A 24,443-nucleotide genomic window follows, 5' to 3' on the forward strand; every position below is an offset into this window, starting at 1 on the left:
ATCCACTCCTCCTAACTCTGCTTGCTTTCTATGTCAATTCTCTTGTACTAAAACACCTAAAAATCCTTCACTGCTGGTTTTAATTACAAGTGTGTTAGCTGCTTCTCTACATGTAATTACTAAAATGAATGGAGAAAGCAGAGATGAGAGAGTGTAAATGCTCTTCACACAGAAATGCAATTAGACCTGCAGGCATCTTTCCAACTACTCCATATGTTATGTAAAGTTTGGTGTATGTATATATGAATTAATGAGAGTATTTATGTTTTCCCTTCTCACTTTCACAATGGATTCATTTCAGACATATTTTAGAAGGTATTCCTGATTGTTAGGTAGACAGATGAGTATCTCCTCCAGGTATTGTCATATCCACCTCAAAAACCAGAGAAAAGAGTACATGATTGTTGCAGTGCATGTGCACTGTAAGCAAACACCTGATGAGTGTTCACTGCCTTGCTGATCTTCTGAAGTCAGTCTGAGGGAGTGCACAGCCTCCTGGGAGGGGTAGCAGAAGGGAAATATCTGCATCATTTTTCTGAGGACTTGCCTTCACCATGAAATTAAGTCAAGTCTGCACCCGAGTTTCTTCTCCCAGTTGATCTCAGTGAAATAACCAAAAAAAAGCTGCATTTAGCAGCCTTATTTGTCCTGAGACTGGCTGTGAGCTGTTGTTAACTCTTTCCAGCCCTTTTGGGATGTGTGATAGGATTCAGAGGAAAAGCCCAGGCTGGAGTGGCAGGGTCCAGCTTACATGAGTGTGGCAAACTGTGCTTAGTTAAGCTTTGTCCCATGTCCAAGCTGAAGAGGTTCTGCCTAGGGAGAGCATCTAATAAGGAATGGGTTTGTGGCTTGGTCCATTTGTATGGCTGTTGTAGGGTCTGCTGCTCTCCCCAGGTCCTGGCAGGGTGAGGTGGTTGCTGCCTCTCCTGTTTTTGTGAGGATTTTGGCATCCATCAGTCTCTGCTCAGCCTGTGGCACACCAGACAGCGTGAGGAGCTCCTGCCCTGGCTGTTCCTGATGGAAAAGTCACAAGAAATGAGTGCTAGAATGCTCTCATTCATTCCTCAAAGGCAGCAGCTGCAGCAGCAACCTGGTCTGATGCAAGAGTGAACTGTAGAATTAACTAAGCAAAAAAGAATTTTGGGTTTGGGGATTTTTTTTTTTTTTTTGAGATTTTTCATCAAAAAAATTGGAAAGTTGAGTAAATGCTGTTGGGAAAAAAGTTATAGATACCTGTTCAAAAAAAGAGTTTTCTTTGATGTATTTGACTTACAAAGCTTTTGCAGTCCTTTAGTGAGTATGAGTTTTTACAGGAAAAAGGATCTTTAGTCCATGTTCAATATTTGCAAAAGTGAAGCTAAAATGCCTTTTCAGGAAGCATTTGGACCTGAAATCCTTTGATGTCTAGTAACTTACAGAGAACTGGGGTCAGGAATGGTGCATGTGACTCATGTGAGGCAAATGGAGATTTACTTGTGGACCAGAGAGTAAATATAATCCACAGAGGGTGTTGGAGCATCATTAGAAACATGGAACAACTTGTGGATAGATCTAAATCCTAAATCCTACACAGATGAAGAAAAGTGCATTCATCAGATACATCATTGTTCTGAGTAATTTTAATTTGTTTTTAGACAAACAATAACAGTCCCTTTACTGAGTTGATTCAAATGTCCTTGCACAGGCAGTGCTGAAATAAATGCAAGATGTGGTTCAATGTTGGGGACAAGAAAATCACAGATCATTTTTTTCAGTCAAGATAGAACCCAAAATCTGACATCACTGAAGCCAATAGCAAATTTCTTTTTGCTGTGCCACTCTTAGAAGGAGGTTCTTAAATAGAAAAGAGATTTGATTGTGCACAGAGGGAACATTCTGGTGGTGTCATACTTACTAAAATATCCAGACTGTTATGTAGTAACATCCTTTTTGAAGAGTAGAATATTTAAAGAATATTCCATTTGAGTGGAAATCACTCACATTAAAATTGACTTCATTTTTAAAAATACACTGTAAGATACATAGGAATATATTTTTAAATGGGAAAAAATATACTTCATAAAATACAAAAAATTGCTACCATAAAGCAAGTAAGATTTTTCAGCACAATGTGCTGTTTGTGCTGCCTCTGTTTTCCATGCTAAAAATCTTTGTTTCTCATTTCCAACCAAATTTTTGGTTTGTGTCATGACTCCTCAGGAGTGTCGAGAGGAAGTTTTTATGCAAGACAGTGTGGTTTCTGAGATTTATATGACAAGCCTGGGTAAAATTCAAATTACTCTGATTTAATCCATTTGGAGCTGCTGCACTAAATCACTGTAGCTGCTGCTGACATTCCAGCCCACAGAAACCTGGAAGCTGATGATATAAGTTTATCTGTGTATCTACAGGTGAAAGCTCAGGCAGCCTTGAATTGCAGCAAGAGGTGTTTGCCTCCCTTCTGAATATATTTGGGGAAGGAGCAGGGGCTGCTTCTTTGAGCACTCTGGGAGAAGTCTAACTGTGCTTTTCCTCTTGAAATAAATTGGCCTCAAGGTCGTGCTATCTTTCAGAATATACAGTAGGAACTTTCCTTTTCCCTTATTTTTTTTTTCCCCCACTGACACAGGCCACAACCTTATTTATTTAAGAAATACACATCAGGGAGCCAAATATTCATAAATTACCTCATGCTGCAGTGAGCATCCACTTGACAAGCCTGCAGCTGGCCTCAGCCTCCTGATGGGAGGTTCCAGTTGGGAACCTGGAATTCCTGAGGTCACCCTATCTGTGCTCTCTCCTCTTTGAGGGAACCTCTGACTTTCTAGGCCAGGATTTGGCTTACAGGTAAAAGGAAATAGAAAATGAAGAAGTCTTTAGGCAGCTGTAGAAATCCTTTTGACATGGCTTTGAGTAAGTGGGCAGTATCAGCCTCTTACCATTCTGATGCAAATTTTGCATCTGCTGTTATTTATAAATAAACTTTGAGGTCTCAGCCGTTCCACTTTAAGCTGATTGTGTTACAGGACAATTGCAAGATCAACAATGTCTGGAACTGCAATTAAGGGTGTGAATTTTGAGAAATAGTTCATAGAAGCTACTTGCCCTGTGGGCAAAGAGACAACTGTGGATCCTGTGAACTGTCAGGCTGGCACCTGATGCACCTTCCAGCATCCATTACGAGGACTTAAAAATTTATATAAAGAAACAGAGGGAAAAAGCTGTGTTTCATTCACATCAACTGCCAAGTGATACTTTGACCAAGCAGGGTTCAGATGCCATTTCTCTCTGGGTTATCCTCTGAGGTGATGCTGTATGGATGTTGTGAATAGGAAATGGAAGTTTCTGGGGGGCTCTGTGTAAGTCACCAGATACAGACTCAGGAACTTGACTTGCAGCATTTACCTGCCACACAGGATTATGTACAGAAAGCTTTTGGCTGGAAGAAGTATGGTGAAATGTTAAGGTTTAGTTCTGCTCTTGAGTATATCCTTTCTGGCAGCTGCACTGAAGTGCAGCTATTGAGCCTCCCCCAGTGTGCCAGAATCTCAGCCTCTCCTTCCAGTACAGAGGGCTGCAGAGACAGACACATTAAACATATTTTTCTCTTTAAAACCATTTTCCTAATTTTATTTTTGGATGAACCAATAAATAAAGAACTCTATTAGGATAAACAGAGTACTTACAGCAGCTATAATGCACACATTCAAGTGTGCACTGGAACAGGAGGTTTGAAATGTTTCCATATTTCATAATAGAGCTTTAGTCAGTTCTGTCATCACTGTGCTGAGCCAGATCACGTCTGGGAAGGAACACAGGAGAGCTTCCCTGTCCTGTTTTGGGATAGAAATGACAGAGGTGCCAAGCTGGAGCAGGTGGAGGGAGGTTGTTGCTTTAGAACATTCCTGAGCCTGAGTGCATGTGAGGTGAGGGCAGCCCAGCTCAGAGAGGCTCTGGACACATTTGCAGCTCATATGCAGTGGCCATTACATCATGGGGAGGGCAGCTGGGGAATGAAACTGCTGCTTGGACTGGGAGTGTTTCCAAAACAATATCGAGCTCTTTTTCTCTGTCCTCTCAGTTATACCACCTGTGTGCCTGGGAAAAGCGAAGCCTGTTGAACAACTCCTGTAAATTGTAGGTGTGGAGTGAAATGCCTGGAGAGTAGAGAGGATAGGCAGTGCCAACCCTAGCCACTACCTTATTAAATTTAAGATGAAAGGCCTCAACCCCTTCAGTCTCTCTTCAGACAGCCCCAGATTAAAATTTTTGGAATCCTGCAAGCTACTCTGCTTTGCTCAGGAAAGTTAATAACAATTTCAAATACCTGCCTTGTGGTGGAGGGACCCCTGACAAAGGTAGGTGGTTGGAACAGATGCCAGATCAGGAGTAAATCAATTTCAGGATGGCATAACTTCTTCCAATTGTGAAGTGTCTTGATCTTGATCTCTCTCACATGCCCTGCAGAACTGGCAAGTAAAAAAGCCAACCTCCAAATTTTCTTTGTGTTAGTAGATATCCTGCTCAAATGCATATTTTTTTTCTTTCTTTCTTGCATTAGGTTCATCAGCTGCTACTCAAAAACTTCTCCCACTCAAGGGTCTCCCACTGTGTAACTCCCCTAAATATTGCCATATTCTCACACTACTATATGATTCTGTTGTAGTTCCCAACTTGGATAACCTCTGCTGAAACAGGTCCTGAGTCCAGAAAAAGATCTTTTTCCTTTTTTAAGGAAGACAACTTAGTACCTGTGAGAAGTAAGGAAGAAAGTGAAACTTGTCTTGTTTTCCTCCCATCCCCTTTTCAGGCACCCCAAAGGAGAGCCCAGGGAAGTTCATCCTCCAGTGTATTGTGTCCTCTAAAGGGTCTGTCCTGTCCTGTCACCTCTCCCTGCTCTGGTCAGCACCAAAGCTAATTTGCTTTTGCATTTCTGTGTGGTCAAGGCTGAGCCCTCAGCTCAGAGAGTAATTCCTGGTGAGGGGCAAGCTTGCTAATGAACGAGCTGCTCAGTACCTCTTCAGAAACACTGCTGAAGCTCATAGCAGAGCTCTGAGGTAATGGTTAATTTTTTGCCAGACAAAAGAATCTTCTCTCTGGCACAGATTTGGTGTGATCTACCTGAGCTGTGTCTCACATTGAGATGGGAGGGTCAGGAGATGGGAGATGTGTTTCTACCCAAGTGCTGCTGTCAGGGCCTGAGCAGAGCTTGCACCTTCTCAGCAGCATGGACACGAGTTCTCTGCTGGAGCAGCTCATCCCAAGTTCAGGGCAGATGCTGCCCCCAAAAACCTCTCCTGGAACAACACTGGAAAGGGGAAGAAATATGTCACTCTTTACCAAGGGAGTATTAGAAGATGTCCCATGTGTCAGTTGTGTAAGTTGTTTAAAAAGTGTTAGTCTTTTCTAGAAACATAAAAATATCTGAGCTCTTAGATGATGAAGACTGTGTCATGGCCATGCTCCTTTTCTGTGTTCAGCTCCCCTAGTCTGGCTTTATATGTGTAAGGGAAGTTCTTTCACAAAATATCCAAATATCTCTGCTGTTCTTGTTGTGAGGTGATTCAATTTTGAAAATAAATTTAATTAAAAATGGACTAAACTAGATAGAAGAAATCTAGTCCTCCTCTACCTGCTCTGCCTCCCAATCCTGAGCTCATTCTCATTAGAGTGTCTGCTTGGGCATTTCTGCTCCCCATGTGCAAAGTGCATTTTCTCTTCTGCTCAGCCTGACAAGGGATTTGCATCTTGTGCTAAACAAGTGAAACAAAGCCCTCTTTGAAGTGCATGAAGCCATTTATTTCAAAGGGGAACCATGGAGTGTGGCATGTTGGCAGTGCACTTGGCTTGAATTTATCTTGAAATGCCGAGATGTCTTTTGTGTGTTTTTCTAATGACATCATTAGCACCTCCAAAGACTATTTCGCTATCTTGCAGGTAGAAATTCAGACAGAGAGGAATATCTGAGTGAATGGAAGACAGTCAGCTACACTGCACAAGCTCATTTTCTTGACCCAGTAGAGCAGCAGCAGCAGCACCCAGCCCCTGGGAGGACAGAGCTGCCTGCTAGTCTGCTTCACCCACGAGCAGCACATGCTTTACCCACAGGCTATTTCTTGTACATACATAAGGGAAACTCCCTTAAAACAGTCACTTCCTTAACCTTCATTAAGGCCCTCAGCAGACTCATCTTTGATGCCTGCAGATCCCTGCCAGCTGGCAGTGCCTGGCTGCTGCTGAGCAGAGAGTTCTTCATGTGAGATGCTGCTTGCCTTTCCACTTCCTCCTCCTCCCTCCCCTCGAGTCCGTCTCCTCCACCTGCTGCATCTTGTTCAAATCTGGTTTGTGAGCACTTTGGGTCAGGGACTGTCTAATTTACAGCGTGTCTGCATGCCCCCCAGCACTAGGTAAAAGCTATTAATTCACATCACCCTATACTTAGAGAAAGTTTTATGGGATCAATAGAGCTGTGCTATTAATAATACAGCTAAAGTGAAGTAACTTCATGCTGTGCATCACCTCAGAATAGCCCCACAACCTATTATAGAAAGAGAGTAATTTCCTCAAAGCTATGGCTGTAACCAGACCTGGGGTTTAGTTCTGCACTGAAATATTTGTTGAACCTGAGAAACCTTGTCACAAAGACAAACCAGGCTGGGTGTGGTGCTGGCAAAACTGATTTGAACTGGAAGAATTTCAGAAATGCTGGAAGTCTGAAGGAAACTTTTTCTTCAAATTACTCTAAGATTGCATCACAGCTTATTTTAAAGCTTTCTTAATTTCTGGTTCCAACTTGCAACTCACATTTAGCATTTCTGCTAATAGTTTAAAACTGATTAGCAATGTTTGCTTAAATGTTTCACCTGAGTTTTTTTTTTTTAATTCCTACATAGATGTTGACTGAAGAGAAGAAGTAAGAGTAAGACTCATTGATAGTCTTGCTGTGCTGCTTTAGACCATAATGCTGCATGTGGCTGGCAGTGTGACATTCTTTCACCATCATATTTTCTGAGAAATCCTCTTTGCCCAGGATTTCTCTCCTGGGAAGCTGAGAAGCCTCAGAGGAAAAAGGAAAACAATATTATCAATATAATCAAATATAACAATATATCATTTACTTCTCCTGAGTTTTGCTGCTTAGGAATGTGGTTTGGAGAGTGTTTATCCAACAGGTGGGTGTTTGATTGGTTTCATGTGAATTGTTTTGACTTAATGACCAATCACTGTCCAGCTGTGTCAGACTCTGGAGAGAGTCACGAGTTTTCATTATCATTCTTTGTAGCTTTCTGTCTGAATCCTTTCTCTATTCTTTAGTATACTTTTGGTATAGTATAGTAGAATAGAATAGAATAGAATAGAATAGAATAGAATAGAATAGAATAGAATAGAATAGAATAGAATAGAATAATAAATTAGCCTTCTAAGAACATGGAGTCAGATTCATAATTTCCTCCCTTTGACGGGGGACTCTGAAAATACCACAAATGGTGGTATTTTCCTAATTTTCCTAATTTTATTTTTGGATGAACTTTTTGGATGAATTTCATTTTGTATATTTTTTATTTTGATGATTTCTTTTGGATGAATTCCTCGGTGTGCCCAAACGTGAGTCCTGCTCTGGAGCTGGGTGTGCCCTGTGAATGCTCCAGGCTACAGCAGGCCCTTGGCAAGGGTCCCACTGGTGACCAAGGCAGAGGGGCAGACCCTGGGTGTGAGCTGGGAGCTTTCACTGTCACTTGGCCACAAAGAGCAGCAGCAGCAGCAGCTTTGAGCTGGGGAAAGCTCTTTTACCATCCAGGCACCAAGAGAAATGCCATTGCCCCTCTCTGGTTTCAGGCTGCTTGTCATATTGACTGGGACTGTGCACTGGTGGCTCAATATCCTCTCATCTCAGGTTATTTTTTGCAGACTGCCAAAGGCAGTGTCTTGGTGTGACAATATACCCATGTTATTAAACAGATGTACCCTGAGACAGCATCACAAAATGACATCCTGTCTTGGGGTGATTTTATCATGATTAGTCTGTTCCCTGATCATCTGCTTTATCCCAAAAATGGTTGCTGTGGCTTGAAGGTGGGTCCAGGAGGAGCCTTGGGTTTTTCAAAGCCTCACTCCTGAGGCATCTGGTGTGCTGTGTGGTCTGGGGTTTATTTTTTTTTTTTGCTTGGCTAGCTTGGTTTTTGGTTAGCTTAGGCTAGAAGGTTTTTTCCCTTTCCCTGGCCTTGGAGAGGCTGCAGCAGCAATTTTTGGCAGCTTTTCTGAAGTGAACTGGAAGGCTTGGTTTGGTTCCAAGGCCAGAGACTGGAACCAAATGCAAAGGGCCTCTCCATTTTGGCCCTAGGTCTCAGAAAAAGCTGAGCCAGTGAGAGAAAAGCACACCAAACCCACCTGCTTCATCTGCTGTGAAGAAGGGACAAACACCAGACATTCACCAGGTTCCCATCTGTTCACCCGAGCCGCCGTATGAACCTTTTGGTTTTTGGGGTTTTTTCTCCCTGAGACAGGAGCTGGCACCATCTTGCTCCCCACCACATGGCTGGACATTGTGTTTTCTTTACCTTTCCCTGGCATTTTGATTTTCTGTCCCAGTCTGTGTGCAGGGTAGGCAGGTACAGTCTGACAGCTCAATATCTAGCATTTATTTACCTTTTTTCCCCATGCTCTGTGGACATTCTGTCAATAAACAGTCGGTGTTTTTCACTTTCATCCACTAGCATTCATTTCTTTTGGTGGAAAGGGACTTGGAACCCCTTTTTTTTAGAGGAAACACTCTGGAATGAGTGTTTTTCTCCTAAACTTGTCTCCAAGCTGAGACACATCCTCTGAGCAGTGAATTCTTCCACAGCCCAGACAACTACATGAAAACAGAGTGCTGTAGAGCTTTTTAAGACAAATACATGAAAACACAGTGCTGTAGAGTTTTTAAGGTGAGGTTAGATCCCAGACCTTGGGCAATGTGCTCCAGACTATCACACTTAAACCAGGAAAGGATGCTGCATGCAGTTATACCCATGCACTGCTGTACATGCAATTATACCCATGCAATGGTGTAAATGCAATTTTACTCATGCAATGCTGTAAATGCAATTACACCCATGCACTGCTGTAAAAGCAATAATACCCATGCACTGCTGTACATGTAATTATACCCATGCAATGGTGTAAATGCAATTACAACCATGCACTGCTGCAAATGCAATTATACCCATGCAATACTGTAAATGCAATTTTACTCATGCAATGCTGTAAAAGCAATAATACCCATGCACTGCTGTAAATGCAATTATATCCATGCACTGCTGTAAATGCAATTATACCCATGCACTGCTGTAGATGCAGTTACACCCATGCACTGCTGTAGATGCAATTACACCCATGCAATGGTGTAGATGCAATAATACCCATGCAATGGTGTAGATGCAATAATACCCATGCACTGCTGTAAATGCAATTATATCCATGCACTGCTGTAGATGCAATTATACCCATGCACTGCTGTAAATGCAATTATACCCATGCAATACTGTAAATGCAATTTTACTCATGCAATGCTGTAAATTCAATTATACCCATGCACTGCTGTAAATGCAATTATACCCATGCAATACTGTAAATGCAATTATACCCATACACTGCTGTAAATGCAATTATACCCATGCACTGCTGTAGATGCAGTTACACCCATGCACTGCTGTAGATGCAATTATACCCATGCACTGCTGTAGATGCAGTTACACCCATGCACTGCTGTAGATGCAATTATACCCATGCACTGCTGTAGATGCAATAATACCCATGCACTGCTGTAGATGCAGTGGGTGGGGATGAGCCCTCTGTGCAAGGAGCCACCTTAATGCACTCTAACAAGAGGGTATTTGTCCTTTGCTTTGCCTCCCTTAAGTAAGTCCCACAAAGCTTTAGCAACATCTGTCTGAGCTTTCCAGCTCTGCCAGTGGCCCCTGGGGAGTTTGTGATTGCTGGACAGGTACCTGCTCCCCTGCAAGGCTCTGCACACACACAGGGGTCTGAGGAGTCCATGCATATTTGTGCACAACTGACTTTCTGCCAGGTGATTTTCATGTCAGAAAATTCCATCTTGCTTAACTGTAACCTCATCACGACGAGGAAGTAGAAACACAAGCTTGGTTTGATGCTCCTACACACACACAGTGTGATTTACTGTCTTGGAGAAACCAGCTGGGATTCATTTTCATGCTGTGACTTCCTTCTTCCAGGGCTTCACAGGCTCTTGGCACAGCTTTGATATCCAGCCTGGAGAGTCAGGGGCACTTTTGAGAGAGGCAAAAACAATGGCAGAGCCCTCGAGCTGGCTCTTCCTTCTGATGCTAGACAGCCAAATAAAAAGGGAAAAGAAAGCTGGGGGCAGCTCCTTTATGTCCTGACTTCAGAGATCATGAGAGGAATCTTGCTTTGGCATTGTTTACAATGGAACTGGGAATATCTTAGCACTTGGCTACTGATTTTGAAGGTGTAGTATAAACAAATGAGTCTTTAACAATCAAGGGGACATTTATCCTGTGACCACTGCTGCTACGTTCTCCTCAGGCATCCTCATCTGAAACAAGTTCATTGTGTGAAACACTGTCTCTGCTGCCTGGGATATGTTACAGCTGATGCCTGCACCTAGCTATGCATACCAGCTGCACGTGTAATTCATCTTTAATAGTATATTTATGATTCAAACTGGGTCTTTCTGTCTCTTCTTTTTTTTTTTTTTTTTTTTTTCTCAGGCTATTTTTAAATTGCTCAAATGGCAGGGCATTCATTATTTCCACTAGATGACTACATTGTTTTGTTCCCTAGTAGATGTTTCAAAAAGGAGTGTAGTGGTTTACTGTCTACTGAAAGTGGCTAATTAAGAACTGTATTTCTCAAATTAGTACTTGGAGCAGTTTCCCTGGACTGTCATGTGAAGAAAATTGTTTTAGTAATTTTCCTAAAAGGTGAGAAAGCTGTGACATAATGCAAACTTTCCCTATTTTCCCTATTTTTCTATTGGTGAAGCTTGTTGGTAGATAAGGCTTGAGTTGTAATCTAATTAATCTGTGCTACAGGACTGTCTTTTGGTAAGTGTGGGTATATATATATATACTGTATATAAAATATATAATTTTATTTTTAGAGGTGAGCACACTGTGTGCCAGCTGAAGAACATACATTCCACTCAATGTTGCAGAAATGTGCTGGGAACAAACTTGTCCAGAAGAAAAGCATGGTGTGCTGGTGACTGAATAATGATTAATGTGTTGGCAAAATCACTGTTCTTGGGGAAAATCACTCAGCAAAGAACTGCTGTGTTTAAGAAGAGTCCTAACAACAGGATAAAGGGATCATACTTGCATTATCAATATGTTGATGACTGCTTTTCTTCTCACATTTTTTGATAAGAAGTCACTGTGATCCAACCTCTGAAGTGTCCACACTGCCTTTTAAAACATGAACTAAGACCCATAATTGCACAGAAATTCAGTAAGTTTTTACAGCAAGTTTCCTCTTCGTGGCCCACTTTATTATTTATCATGAAAAACCCTTTCTCTGTGATCTGTGTGTTTTCAGACACTCTGAGTGACAGCCTTCTCTTGAAAGCAAATCATTTCCTCTGTCACATGAAGGGAAAGTCCTGTGGGGAACTTTCCAGGATAAGCAGGACTCCTCCCCAGCTGTGCCCTTCTATTTTTGAAAAACAAACCATGTTTCTTTAAACAAAATGGTAACATTTATACTCCTAATTCTGCTTACCTCCTGGCCTGGGCTTTGTAAATGTAAGTGCAGATTATGAATGCATGTGCAGTGTCTGATATTTCTAGGAAGAATACTTTATAACTGAGATCTCTCTTCTCCTGGGGATGAAAGCAAAACAAATTTAGGGATTAAATCACACAGAGGTATAATCCCCAAGGGAAACTTACTTTAGTTATTATGATTATATTACGATGTAGGCTTCAGTACAGCAAAAGCTGTGTGAATACCATTTCAATGGGGAATAATTTTTACTCTTACAGCCTCTAGTACATTATAATGCATTTCTGGGAGCTTGATGAACTGTAACTGCAATTCTCAGACATCTTTGCTTTCTGGTATTCCTAACCTTCTCCTCTAAAAGAGAAAGAAGCAAGATATTCATAAAAGAAAAGATTAAAACAATTTAGTTAGACACGTTTTAATCGTGCATTGATGACATATCCCTAAATATGCTTCATGTTATGCAGTGTTTGTGTAGTTTATGGGAAAATAATAGGATGAAGCATTTCAGAGAGTCTAGTGATGGTTTTTTAAAGGTGTAAAACCTGAGTGATCAACCCAGGCCAGCTTCTGTGCCTGTGCTGGGGCAGTGACCTGTGCAAGGTGTGAGATGTGGGGGATTAGATCCTCCTGCACACAGTGGCTGAATGCTCTAACATGCTTTTGCTCACCTGGTGTGCCTTGAGGCAGCAGATCAACCCCCAGAGCCCCTGTAGACCCAATACTGGAGTACAGGACTGTACTCACAGCTGTGTTAGACTCTATTTTGCATCCCACTGTGCCCAGGAAATCTTCAACTCAGCTGTTGGGAAACAGAAGTTTGCAGATTTCAAATGTCTTTTTTTTTTTTTTGAAGATGCAACAGAAACTGGTCCTGATGTTTGAGTGAATATGCAATAAATGAGACTAGCTAAAAGTAAAACAAAATTATATGGTCACAATATAGCAAATGGTACAAGTCCTATAAACAATAACTGGCAAGGCACTGTTGTCTGGCAGTGTTTAACAGATTGTACCAGGCAAAAGCTACACAGTGAATGAACTACACCACAAAACTGCTATTTGGTTGAGTATTTGGGCTTCCCATCTACACAGCCAGATCCTTATTCTGCCACACACACCATCTAATTTCACTGTTTGTGTGTACCAAACAATACAGTGTTTATAGACGCTTAACTAAAGAAGAGAATAAATTACTAGCCCAAAGTCACACAAAGAGTCCCTCAGAGTAAGAACATGAGCCCAGGTCTTCAAAACCCAAGTCTGGTGCCCTTAGCATGAGATCAACCTTCCTGTGAGGACTGAAAATCCATACTGGTTGCATTGTTGCACTGTGTGCAGCTGCCTCTAGAATACTGTGCTCTTTACAGAGCACTTCATTACCAAGAAGGTATTGATTGACACATTGGAGGGAGTTCAGAGAAGAGCAACAAAAATAATTAGAGAGTGAAGAGATTGACTGGAAAGATTGATTTAAGAGGGAAGATTAAGTGAGATAAATATGTATAGCTTGGCTCACCTGCAGCACAGTGCATAAGTCCACAAATATTTAAAGGGTGTAAACAATCAGGAGGAAGAAGTACCAGTACTGGTCCAGTCTATTTGTGATTTGGTGGTGCCATGTGCTGTTGTACTGAGATTTATCAGCCAAAAGCCTTCCTGTCAGCATCCTGAGGGGAAAAATGGTTATTAGAGCTATGGACCAGTGTGACAATGTATGGGCCCCGGGGAGGGGACAGAGGTGTCACTTAACAGAGTCATGGATGCTGTTCTGCCTAAGTTTGGAGGGTGTTTCCTGATCTAGAACAGCAGGATTCACACCAAATGTGTGATACACTGTAGAGGAGACATTGTAGTTACCACCTTTGGATCAGGTAATATCAGTTGCCATGGTAACTCTGATACTTGATTACTGTGGAACAGCAGAGCAAGAAGCCAGGTAAAGGTTGTGGAAGTTCTTAGTGAGTCTGGATTGGACCATCCCAGCTTTGATCAACTATAGACTGAGTTGGAAACAAGCTACATCAAAGAGATTCTAAAATAACATTTGAGATTCAATATTTTTTTTCAAGGAGAAAGTGGATTTCCAAGTAATAATAAACCCTCCATGACCCTGTGGCTTTAATAGTTTCAGGTGACATTTAGTGGCAGCCATCAAATAATCATGGCACAGGCTTTACTGGATGTCACTGCTTATCCAAGAAAATTTCCACATCATTCTATGAATTTAACAGGCACGTCTTGCTGCTGTCCTTGCAGCAGGACAGGGCTGATGTTCCCATGTCCTGAGGCAACCCACACCCAGTTGTGCCCATTGGTGCTGCTGCACAATAAATAGATCAGGATGGGGATGGGGGAGGATGTTGTGTGAGATGTGCTTTTTTTTTTCAACAGCATATCATTTTGCAAAGACAGAATGTGCTGATCTGTGAATTTATGCCTGGGAATTAAACATATCTACGACAGAATCACATCGATGTGTGCAGCTGTGAGGAGATGCTAATGCATAGCTGCATGTACAGAACTTTTTGATGAGCTTCCCTGCCCTCCTTTTCTTCCTGTGCAAGTAAAAGAAAAGCCACATCTTATTCTCCATCACAACCACTGGCTTGTACATTCCCCTTTTCTTTTCTTTGCAGCCTCTGTTTGTAGTTATACAGTTAGGTCTCCACAGAGTAATTTACTGGCTGAATCTCTCCCAGAATCCAGCTTGAAACCAAGCTGTAAAAACAGCTGAGAGTGTAAATAATTCATGCAGACAATATGACTTTTTTATGTAAATTCGGTGCATTAACCCTCTATTATAATGATGGACGACAGATATGGGCGACGTTGCCTTGGTAAGAGCTAATGGATGGCCGCCATAAATTCACTGCACATTTTATTGTGTTGCTGGAAATTGTGCCTTCAGGCAATGCTGTTTACTTTTATGTAAAACTCAGGGTTCCCTAAATATTACAAATATTTTACATCCGACTCCTCAGCATTTGGGCACAGCACACAAATCAAGCTTTCTTCATTTGAGCTGTAATTAAAGGTTTGGGTTTTTTTCAGGGACAATTATCTAAAACTATAAAGAGAAATATGTTTTCCCCTTTAGATGTTCAGTCATTGATGTATTAACAAAACCTTTGAAGAAAGATATTAAATAACTGCAACATATAACTTTGCATTAGGCTATATGCTGTATGCATACATAACAAATTGGAAATAGTTTCTTGTTACTGGTTTATATTTTTTACCATTTCTTGTGCTTAGTTACACATAAAAGATTCTTTTTTTCCCCACACATATGCTTCTCTCTATAATTCATATCTGTTTTATCAGTGTAATTCTCTGAGCAGTGTCCTTGAGGAATTCTGTCTCTCAGTAAACATGGCAACTTCAGTTCATTTCAGGGAATTTTAAATAAAGAATTCCTGGTTACTTTTTGTTTCCACATGTTACTGTTTTGTACAGACTTAAGTACATTGGGATGACACATGTAATTTTTCTCCAAAAAAAATGGTCTCAGCAAAACAGAAACTTACTGTATATAATTAAGTAAAGTATTTTCCTTCTTTTTTTTAATATATAATTATGATTACAAGTATACAATTAATTCAGCTTAATCAAACATTCAATTAAGTCTCACAGTACACTGTGGCTTTGGAAGAAGAAAACAAGCAAAAAGCAAAATATGTAGAAAAGGACTCTGCATCTTCTGAGAGTGTGAGCAGGATCTCATTCCCAGCAAAGGGGGTCATGCCAAGGACAATGGCACCTTTGTCCCTTGGCATGATGGTCAAACACCACTGGCCAGAGGACCCCAATGACCAGAGCAGTCCCTGGGAAAGCACCTGTGTGAGAATTTATTGAAATCTCTATTGGAATTGCTGAGGGAAATCTTGCAGATTAGCAGTGATGAAAGCATGCTCACTCAGTCTTCTTTCAACAGAATGTGTCAGTTTGGGCAGCTTTGTTGTGATATCTCTATGAAAAACCACTGCACAAAGTTGCCTAGGAGTGACCACAATTGAGCTGGATCCAGTAGAAATGCATGACACCTTCCAAAGCAGCCCAGTTCCTGAGGAATAAATGGAAGGCACACTGTAAGAGAGGTAAAAACCACTGAATAGAAGGGGAATGCAACAACTGGGCAGGGGGGAAAGGGCTAACAAAATTAATCACATGTATTTAGTCTAGCAGTATAATTACACACAAACCTATTTAATAATTGGGTTTATTTTGTATCCTGGCTAAGCATGCTCCTTTCAACTATATTAGGAATGTCACAAGATAAAAGGACAAAACCTATTACCAAGGGCATTTACTTATTCTTAGTCTTCAATATTGACTGAGACTCCTAAATTTGGACTTTCAGCTTTTGCACTTTATTCTTCTGACGTGCCCTGACGTGCTCTACTGCCCTGAAGCCACTTTGCAAAATTCATAGCAGCTTTCACATGCTCTGATGCTTCTTGGGACCAATTCAATATCAAACAATAGATGTGTGTGCAGTAGAGCCAGGAAATGTTACACAGGAGATCGTAGGCTTATTCCCCAATAACATTTTGATTTGTAAAGTATTCCACTACACAAAACACACACAGGAGACAGCATTAAAAAGCATTAGAGACCATAGCCAGCAAGACAAAAAGGTGTCTTAAAATACAGATTGACAGCAAGGCCTGGGATGTAAGCAGGACACAATAAATAATCAGTGGAAATGTTATAGAAAGAGTTTTCAACATTTTATATTATTCAGCCGTTTAAAAAAATCTCTCCTGGGACAGAATTTGGCCTTCAAAAAAAACCAAACCCCGACTTTCGACTGTTTAAAAGAAAGGTGTTTTTGTAATTCAGACATCAAGAGAAGGCCAGTTTTCCAGTCTAGTTCTTTGTCCAGTGCATTTCCATGCAGAGCAGACACAGACATGGATTGCCAGGAGGAGTTATAGGGCAGGTTTGATCTGTTTGAAGGAAGTCTGGTCTATGATCCAGGACATAACGCTCAGTGTGATCCCACTCTCTCTTCCTTATGTAGAGCAGAGTATTCCTCTGGTTGAGGACACGCAGATCATAAGGCATCCCACTGTCCAGGTATGCAGTTTAAATGTCAAATGTTCTGAGCTCTTGGATAGGAGTTTATGGCTGTCACTCTGTCTTGGATGGTTTGCTTCTGTGGAATTTGTTGTAAGGATTACAAGACTTTGCTTGCATGGGGGAAACAGCACTTTCCTTCCAGTGCTGCAGTAGCAGCTGTGTCACTGTGGATCTCAGAGGTGATAAAACAAAAGGGAAATGGATTTTGAGATGGAAGCAGAGCTTGAAAGCATATGGGCTGACTTGTAGGGTTACAAAGAGAACATTTCTCTTCCTCATGATGAGCACATCCCTGGGTCAGTCCAAACACAATTACAGCTTGCTACAAAATCTGAGTCCACAACGAGCCTTCCTTAATTTTCTATATTCACAGAATTCACAAGATCACAGAATGACTTGGTTGGAAGAGACCTTCAAGACCATCGACTTCAACCCAGCCCCAGCAGCTCAACTCAAGCCTGGCACCCGGTGCCACATCCAGGCTTTGTTAAACACACCCAGGGATGGGGACTCCACCACCTCCCCGGGCAGACATTCCAGAACGTTATCACTCTTTCCATAAAAAACCTTTAGCCTAATATCCAACCTGTATTTCCCTTGGGGCAGCTCGAGGCTGTGTGCTCTGGTTCTGTCAGTTCCTGGAGAAAGAGCCCAGCCCCAGCTGAGCACAGGCACCTTTCAGGAGCTGCAGAGAGCGATGAGGGCACCCCTGAGTCTCCTTTTCTCCAGGCTGAGCACCCCCAGCTCCCTCAGTGGTTCCTCACAGGGCTTGTGTTCCAAGAACAATAACGTTCTTATATTCTTCATTGAACCATGGTTTGTGTTGGAAGGGACCTTTGAAGATCATCCAGTCAGACACTGCTGCCATGGGCAGGTTCCACTGACACTGACACTGGAACAGGTTTCACAAAGAAGTTGTGGATGCCCCATCCCTGGAAATGTTCAAGGCCAGGTTTCAAGCAACCTGGTCTGGTAGAACATTGGAACTGGATGATCTTTAAGGTTGTTTCCAACTCAAACCATTTCTGCATGAACAGAAAGCTCCACGTACACTGTAGAGCAGGTTTCACTTTGGTCAATTTAGGGCTCATGAAAAGAATGTGGCCTAGATTGCCCACCCATTTCTCATGTCCAAATGCAGCATTGTCAATACAAAGATTTTTGTTAGCCCCCTTCTTCTGTTTAATACATTTAAGTACTGCACTCTGCATATGAAGAATAGTGATGTTATCAGAAAGCATTCAAAAACATATGTTTTAATGAAATGTGTTGACAACTGCTGAAGTAAAGTTTTTGTTAAGTCTCAAGAGTTTATCCATGACAAGCAGTATTAATGAATTGAATTAATTAAAAAGCATTTCAAGATGAAACAGGACCTGTTCTATGTAAAATGCTCTATACATTAGACAAGCATTATGGAAATCACTGCTTTGTACTACACTGTAATGCAGCCATTTATAAAAGCTTCTCAAGATCCATGGATAGCAGTAATTTGGGTTTAGCGTGTCTTTGAAATTCATTGAATACAGCATGTGCTATTTAAAAGCATGAAATCTTGATGGTTACACTGCTATCAACATTTATTTGGCTTGGAGAGGGAAACAAGAGCTCAATGTTACTGGAATGAGTGAGTGGGCATGGAACAGGGTGAAAGGATGGAGGACCTGGCAAGCCCTGGCAGAGGCTGGTGCTGACATTTTTAGGGAGCAGACTTGTCTGGCAATAACTCAGGGTCCTGAGCTGCTTTGAAATGGGAGTTGTTTCACTAAAAGGAATTTCTCATCTCTGTTGCTCCTCTGCTGTAAACTCCTCTCCTTTATGGACCAGGCTTGTTCTTCACCGTGTCCTCTCATTTTTGGGTTGTTTAGTACTGGAATGGCCCTTCCCAGGGAGATGGTGGAATCACCATCTCTGGATGTGTTTAAAAAAAGCCTGGACATGGCACTTGGTGCTATAGTCTGGGTGAGGTGTTAGGGCATAGGTTGGACTCGATGATCTTAGAGGTCTCTTCCAACCTCATCATTCTGTGATTCTGTGCCCTCTCTAAGACTAATACCATCAGCAGTGACCACTGGCACTGTGAAATGTCTGTATTTCACATCATGAATCACTACAATGGACAAAACAGTCTTATATGAGTGTGTGCAGTGTGGTTTGTGAGAGCTTCTGGCCATGGCCCTGAGAAGCCAAGCGTGAGCAAGGGGAGTGCAGTCCTGCAGCAGGACCAAAATATGGGTGTCCACTGGCAGCCAAAGGGCAATTCTGCTTCATAAAATGAGAGTTCTGGGCAGGAAGCTTGTCTCAGAGGGAAATATCTGTTCACACACAGGGAGAATTCTTACTTAGGCTAAATTACGATTGTGGCTTGGATTTGGATGAGTAAGGTAACAGTACCTACACACAGCACATTAAAACAATATATCTTTAAAATATTATTTGTATCTTTAAAATATTATTAAGTATGTAACATATTCATAAATAAAAATATAAAGAGTAAAAGAAAAACTGAAAAACAGTATGATTTCATACATGCAAGGTGAAGTTTGTTTCACTTTATGTGTCTCAAGGTTTGGCTTGTAGGAGATTATTTCCAATGGATCCACCTTTAGCTATTTGTTTTGGAATTCCTCTGGATCTTAATAAAGGAAATGACATCCTTCAAGGAGAACTAGCCAAAAATCTGTTGGTATATTTGAATTATTATAATATATTAATGCTCACAATTCAATCAAGAATATGGCTGTGTAGTAAAGAAGAAAAACATCCTAAATACAAAATGAAGGTCAGGTTCCTCAAGCAACGTACGCAGATATTTAAAGGATGGTAATGTTTGCTACTTAGCTACTGCACATGCCTCTAAAAATTCGTTTAAGACAGTGCTTGGAATATCAGTAAATCTGACAGGCAGCCTCATTGGTTAGAAAAAAGGGATAATTCATTTGGCCCTTAGTGTATTAGGAAAAGAGAAGCCAAAATTGCATCCCAAAGTGCTTTGGGAGATTCACCCTCTAAGCAGGTATGAATCTGCTCTGTAAAAAAAAATAAGAGAGCTTGTTCTGCTACTTCACTATAACATGAGCAATATGTTTGCACTTGTCACAGGTAACATTTGCATTTATTATCTGCATGTAGAGAACTTCTAAGCTTTCTTATTCCTGCTAAACCGGCCCAGGGAGCATTTGGGCCTGACCAAAAGAAGTCTCTGCCCACAGGCTGGGTGCTGTGCTGCCTGGAGAGCAGTATCTGCCAAGATCAGGACTGGCACTTTCTGTTTCCCTTCAGACTCTTCTTGCCAACAGGATTCCAGGAAGGACCAAAAAGCCTTTTCTGTGCAACCATTTCTGAGGGCTGAAATAGTCTGGCTGCTCCTCAGTCTGTCCAGAGTGCCTGGCTCACTCTGTCAGGACAAGTGACCAGACAAGACCTCGATAGGCAGCAAAATGTGGCGATGGAAATAAAAGTCTAAGATTCTGGGCAAGAGCTGGTTTTTGCTGGCTGATGGTTTACACTGAAGTGTCCTGTGGTGGTGGTGGAAGAGCTGGGTTTGTAAGAGCCATACACTGTAAAACCCTGTCCATGAGCCCAGCTGAGCCTGGGCTCCCAGAAGACACAGATTTTTTAACCAGATACTTTCATAGCCAAACTATCATCTCTAGGGTTACTTAACAGCTGATCCTAGAAATCTCTTGAAGATATAAAGATCAAGACAAATTCTGACTGTTTCCCTTACCAGGAATATTTGCTAATTTTTAAATTATCTGTCTGTCTGCATACAGGTGTCTGTTTCTTCTCTGTTGTTTCTCCACTTAGCAAACAATTTTTTTTGTGATTCAGCTCAGTTCTGTGCTGTTGGACTAGCATGTTTAAGTCAAAACATCCAAATTTTCCTCATCAAAATTTTTACAAAATTTTTAAAAATTTTTTACATCAAACTTTTGAAATTTTACAAATTTCAAAATCCAAATTGTGACTTGCTCTGTGCACAGGTGGGAAGGTAAATAAAATTGAAGAGGAGAACTTCTGCAGAAGAAACAGCAGTCAGAAGGGCAAATAGACATGGTGGTAAAGAGATAAGAAATATTGCTGATACCATTTCATTATAGAGAATAATAAATATCTTTAAACCAAGACAAGATATGCTGTGATCAGAAAGAAGGGGAGAAAATTGGTGTTTGGCTCTCTTGTTATTGCCAGAAGCCCTGAGACATTTGGTCAGACATGATGCCTTGTATTTGCATTTACTTCTAAGAGTAGCAAAACCATTCTTGTTATTGGAAAATTATTTTCTCTGGCTTTTGGGAAGGATGACTGGCTTTGAAACAGTTTCTAAAATACAAATTGGAGAACAGTCTCATAATGCATTTGATGTTTTTTTGCTTACAGCTGAGAATAGCATATGTAGTAGTTAAATGAATATTACTATTAATCACTTCAAATTATGTAACTTACCCAGACTATGTAAAAACTGCTATTTGAATTATGTTTTGCAAGTAGTGATATTGTTGACTTCACCCTGAAATCCTGTCTGGAACCTATATCTAATCCCAGATGAAGTAATTTTGCATTCTCAGTTCTACATGCAGTAGAATGGTATTCAGAATTGTGATATCATCACTGAACTGCTTCTAAGGCACTGGAATATAATGATTGTTAAATCAAAACAAAATAAATCCTTGTAGGCTCCTCTGAGGAGAAATTGCTCTATATAACAAGGCAGAAAGCAACACTTCAAAACCCAGGGCACCACCCAGCCCTGCCTGTTTGAGATGGGGCCAGTGGGTTCTCCAGACAGTCACAGGCTCTCTCAGGCAGACACAATGCACTCCTGAGGAGCAGGAAGGCTGATCCCTGGCTAAAATACTGGCAGGGAGGGTCATCTGAGGGGCTGCTTCTTCAAAGGAGCAAATAAGCAAGCTTGCCACACAAACTTGAAGGGAAAGCACAGCAGAGTTACCAGTTCTAAACAGTCCACAGCCTCACAATAACACAACAAAAGTCTAGTCAACAGCCTTCAAAAGAGGGTGAAGATATTCATCAAACCTGATGAGGCTCCTATTAATTAGTGTTAAGTGTTGTTACACTTTTGTTACTATTCCTATTTTGAAATTTAACTAAGAAACCTAATGGGGCTACTTCTGCACGATGTTAATTAGATATGGCAATTCCACTTACCCATACAGCCCCGGCACACAACACCACACATCAATATTTAATTTAATTACTGATGTTGTGGTGCAAGTCACATCTGATTTAGGAGATAAATATGCTTAATTAATAATGAGATAAAACACATACAGTATGTCACCTTTTGTCATTTGAGCTTTATTAGGAGCAGTAAGAGAAGACACACATGGACATTGGGAAGGCCATGACATGGTGCTCTGTGTCTCTGCATTGTCTCTGTCCTTGGATTCACCTGAGCCCACACTGCTCTGTAAATGTGACAAAGACATCTGCTGGTGTCAAGGGCACCAGCCTACATAGAGACACGCTTGTGTCTTGAGTAATTCATCATTTACTCCCATTTTTCTGCATAATTAAAAAAAGGAACTTTCATCTTGGATTATACGTAGCATCTATAGAAATTCATTCTATCAGGTTTGATCCCAGTATTCTCATCTGTGCTGAATGTGGCCTGGCACAGTGCAAGAACTCATTCTGCACCAGCATCCTTTGGAACTGAGCCTTCTCCCCATTGGCACTGGACATCCTCTACTCAGAGCTTCCCTGCAAGAGCCTGCTGAGAATAGTGGGTGTGATTGTACCACGAGACAGAGCTCTGGAAAGGTATAAGCAGAAAGATTGCTTAGCACTTTGTAAAGCCTGGGGGGAGAAGAGGACAGACAGCCAGGCCTTGAGGCTGGTTGTGATGATGAACCATGTTAAAGCAGCTTCCAGGCAGGACTAGGTCCCCATTTCATAAAGAGCTTTGCAACAAGGACTGACAGTCAAAGGCTTACAGTGAAATTAAAAACAAATGGATGAACAGGTACCACACAACCAGTGCACCAGATCTGCTGAAGTAAAGGAAATTACTTCTGTTCATTTTTGATAGAAGATCAAAGCCTCAGCAGGTCCCCCTCTGTTTGCACGGTCCTTTCTAGGCCTGTGTTTCCAGGGGTTCACAAGCTAGCACTAGAAGTTTGTGTGGGTTGAAACTTGCTGTGCAAGATCTTTACCTGGGGGCCATTTGGTTTGATGTGTTTGACAAAATTTTAAGAGCTCCTAAGTGAACTGTGCCAAACAAATAGTTTCCTAGAGGCTGAGAAGGTTTTTGAAACTTCCTTCAGGGAAAATTCCCAGTTGGCAGAAAACCTGTGAAAGCAAAAGCATCTCACAACACTGTAACACATACTGCTCTCAGATCCATTTGTGGTCCTTTTATTTAGGCTATATATAGCTATTTTAGTATTAATATTGAGAATAACTTATACAATTGGAAGCTGTTGGGCTATCAGGAATGATTAGTGAAGGAGACCATCTCAGTATGGTCTGAAAGCTTCCCTTAGAAACACGAAAGAGCCAAGAAAAAAATAAAGACTGGGGAAGCCTTCAGCTGTCCAAGCCTGCCTTAAAATCCACTCTTCCAAGAGAGGGGAAGACTGCAGTCAGTGTTTTACTGCTAACAGACAGGGAGAAATGGAAATGCCAGTGATTGCAAAGGGGGAGACTCTTCTTTGAGGATAATAAAATAAGACTGCTGTCCTTTTCAGCTCCATGACCTGGTATCACAGGTGGTCACCGTGGCTGGCACTGGGACCTGTTGGTACAAAGGATGTACTGCAGAGTTTCCAAAGGGTGTGACTGAGCTGTGGAATTCAGCTGTGCTGAGCTCACACCTTCTGTCAGCTGCCAGAAGTGGGAGAGGCATCCTGGGACCTGTTCCCTCTAATTACATTCCCTGGTCTTGACAAGTAAATGCATCCAGAACTGGAGAATGGGGGATGGAGGAATTTGTGGAACCCACAGCTCCATCAGCCAAACTGAGCAGTGAGGAGTGGTGTGTGAGGAACACTTTCCCCATGAGAACAGGAGAATGGGGAATGGAGGAATGTGTGGGACAGGAGAATGGGGGATGGAGGAATTTGTGGAACAGGAGAATGGGGGATGGAGGAATTTGTGGAACAGGAGAATAGGGAATGGATGAATTTGTGGAACAGGAGAATAGGGGATGGATGAATTTGTGGAACAGGAGAATGGGGGATGGATGAATTTGTGGAACAGGAGAATGGGGGATGGATGAATTTGTGGAACAGGAGAATGGGGGATGGATGAATTTGTGGAACCCACAGTGCCAGCAGCCAAACTGAGCAGTGAGGAGTGGTGTGTGAGGAACACTTTCCCCATGAGACCGGCAGCCTGCATGAGTAGCTGAGAAAATGTGTGGGGAATGAGAACTAATCCTCTTGGAGAAGAACCTGTAATTTTCCCCCAGGAGAGAAACAGTGCTACAGCTGGAAAGGCAGGTAGGAGCTGCACTGCCTCCAGCTCTGTCTGAGCATTCTGCTTGTGCCGGAGCTCTGAGGCCAAACGTCACCAGAGTGCACAGGACAGTGTGTGCTCATCTGAAGAGAGAATGGAGGAGACAATGGAGCATCTCTCACAGGGATTGACTT

The sequence above is a fragment of the Molothrus ater genome, chromosome 24, assembly GCF_012460135.2.
Source record: "Molothrus ater isolate BHLD 08-10-18 breed brown headed cowbird chromosome 24, BPBGC_Mater_1.1, whole genome shotgun sequence".
NCBI classification, from domain to species: Eukaryota; Metazoa; Chordata; class Aves; order Passeriformes; family Icteridae; genus Molothrus; species Molothrus ater.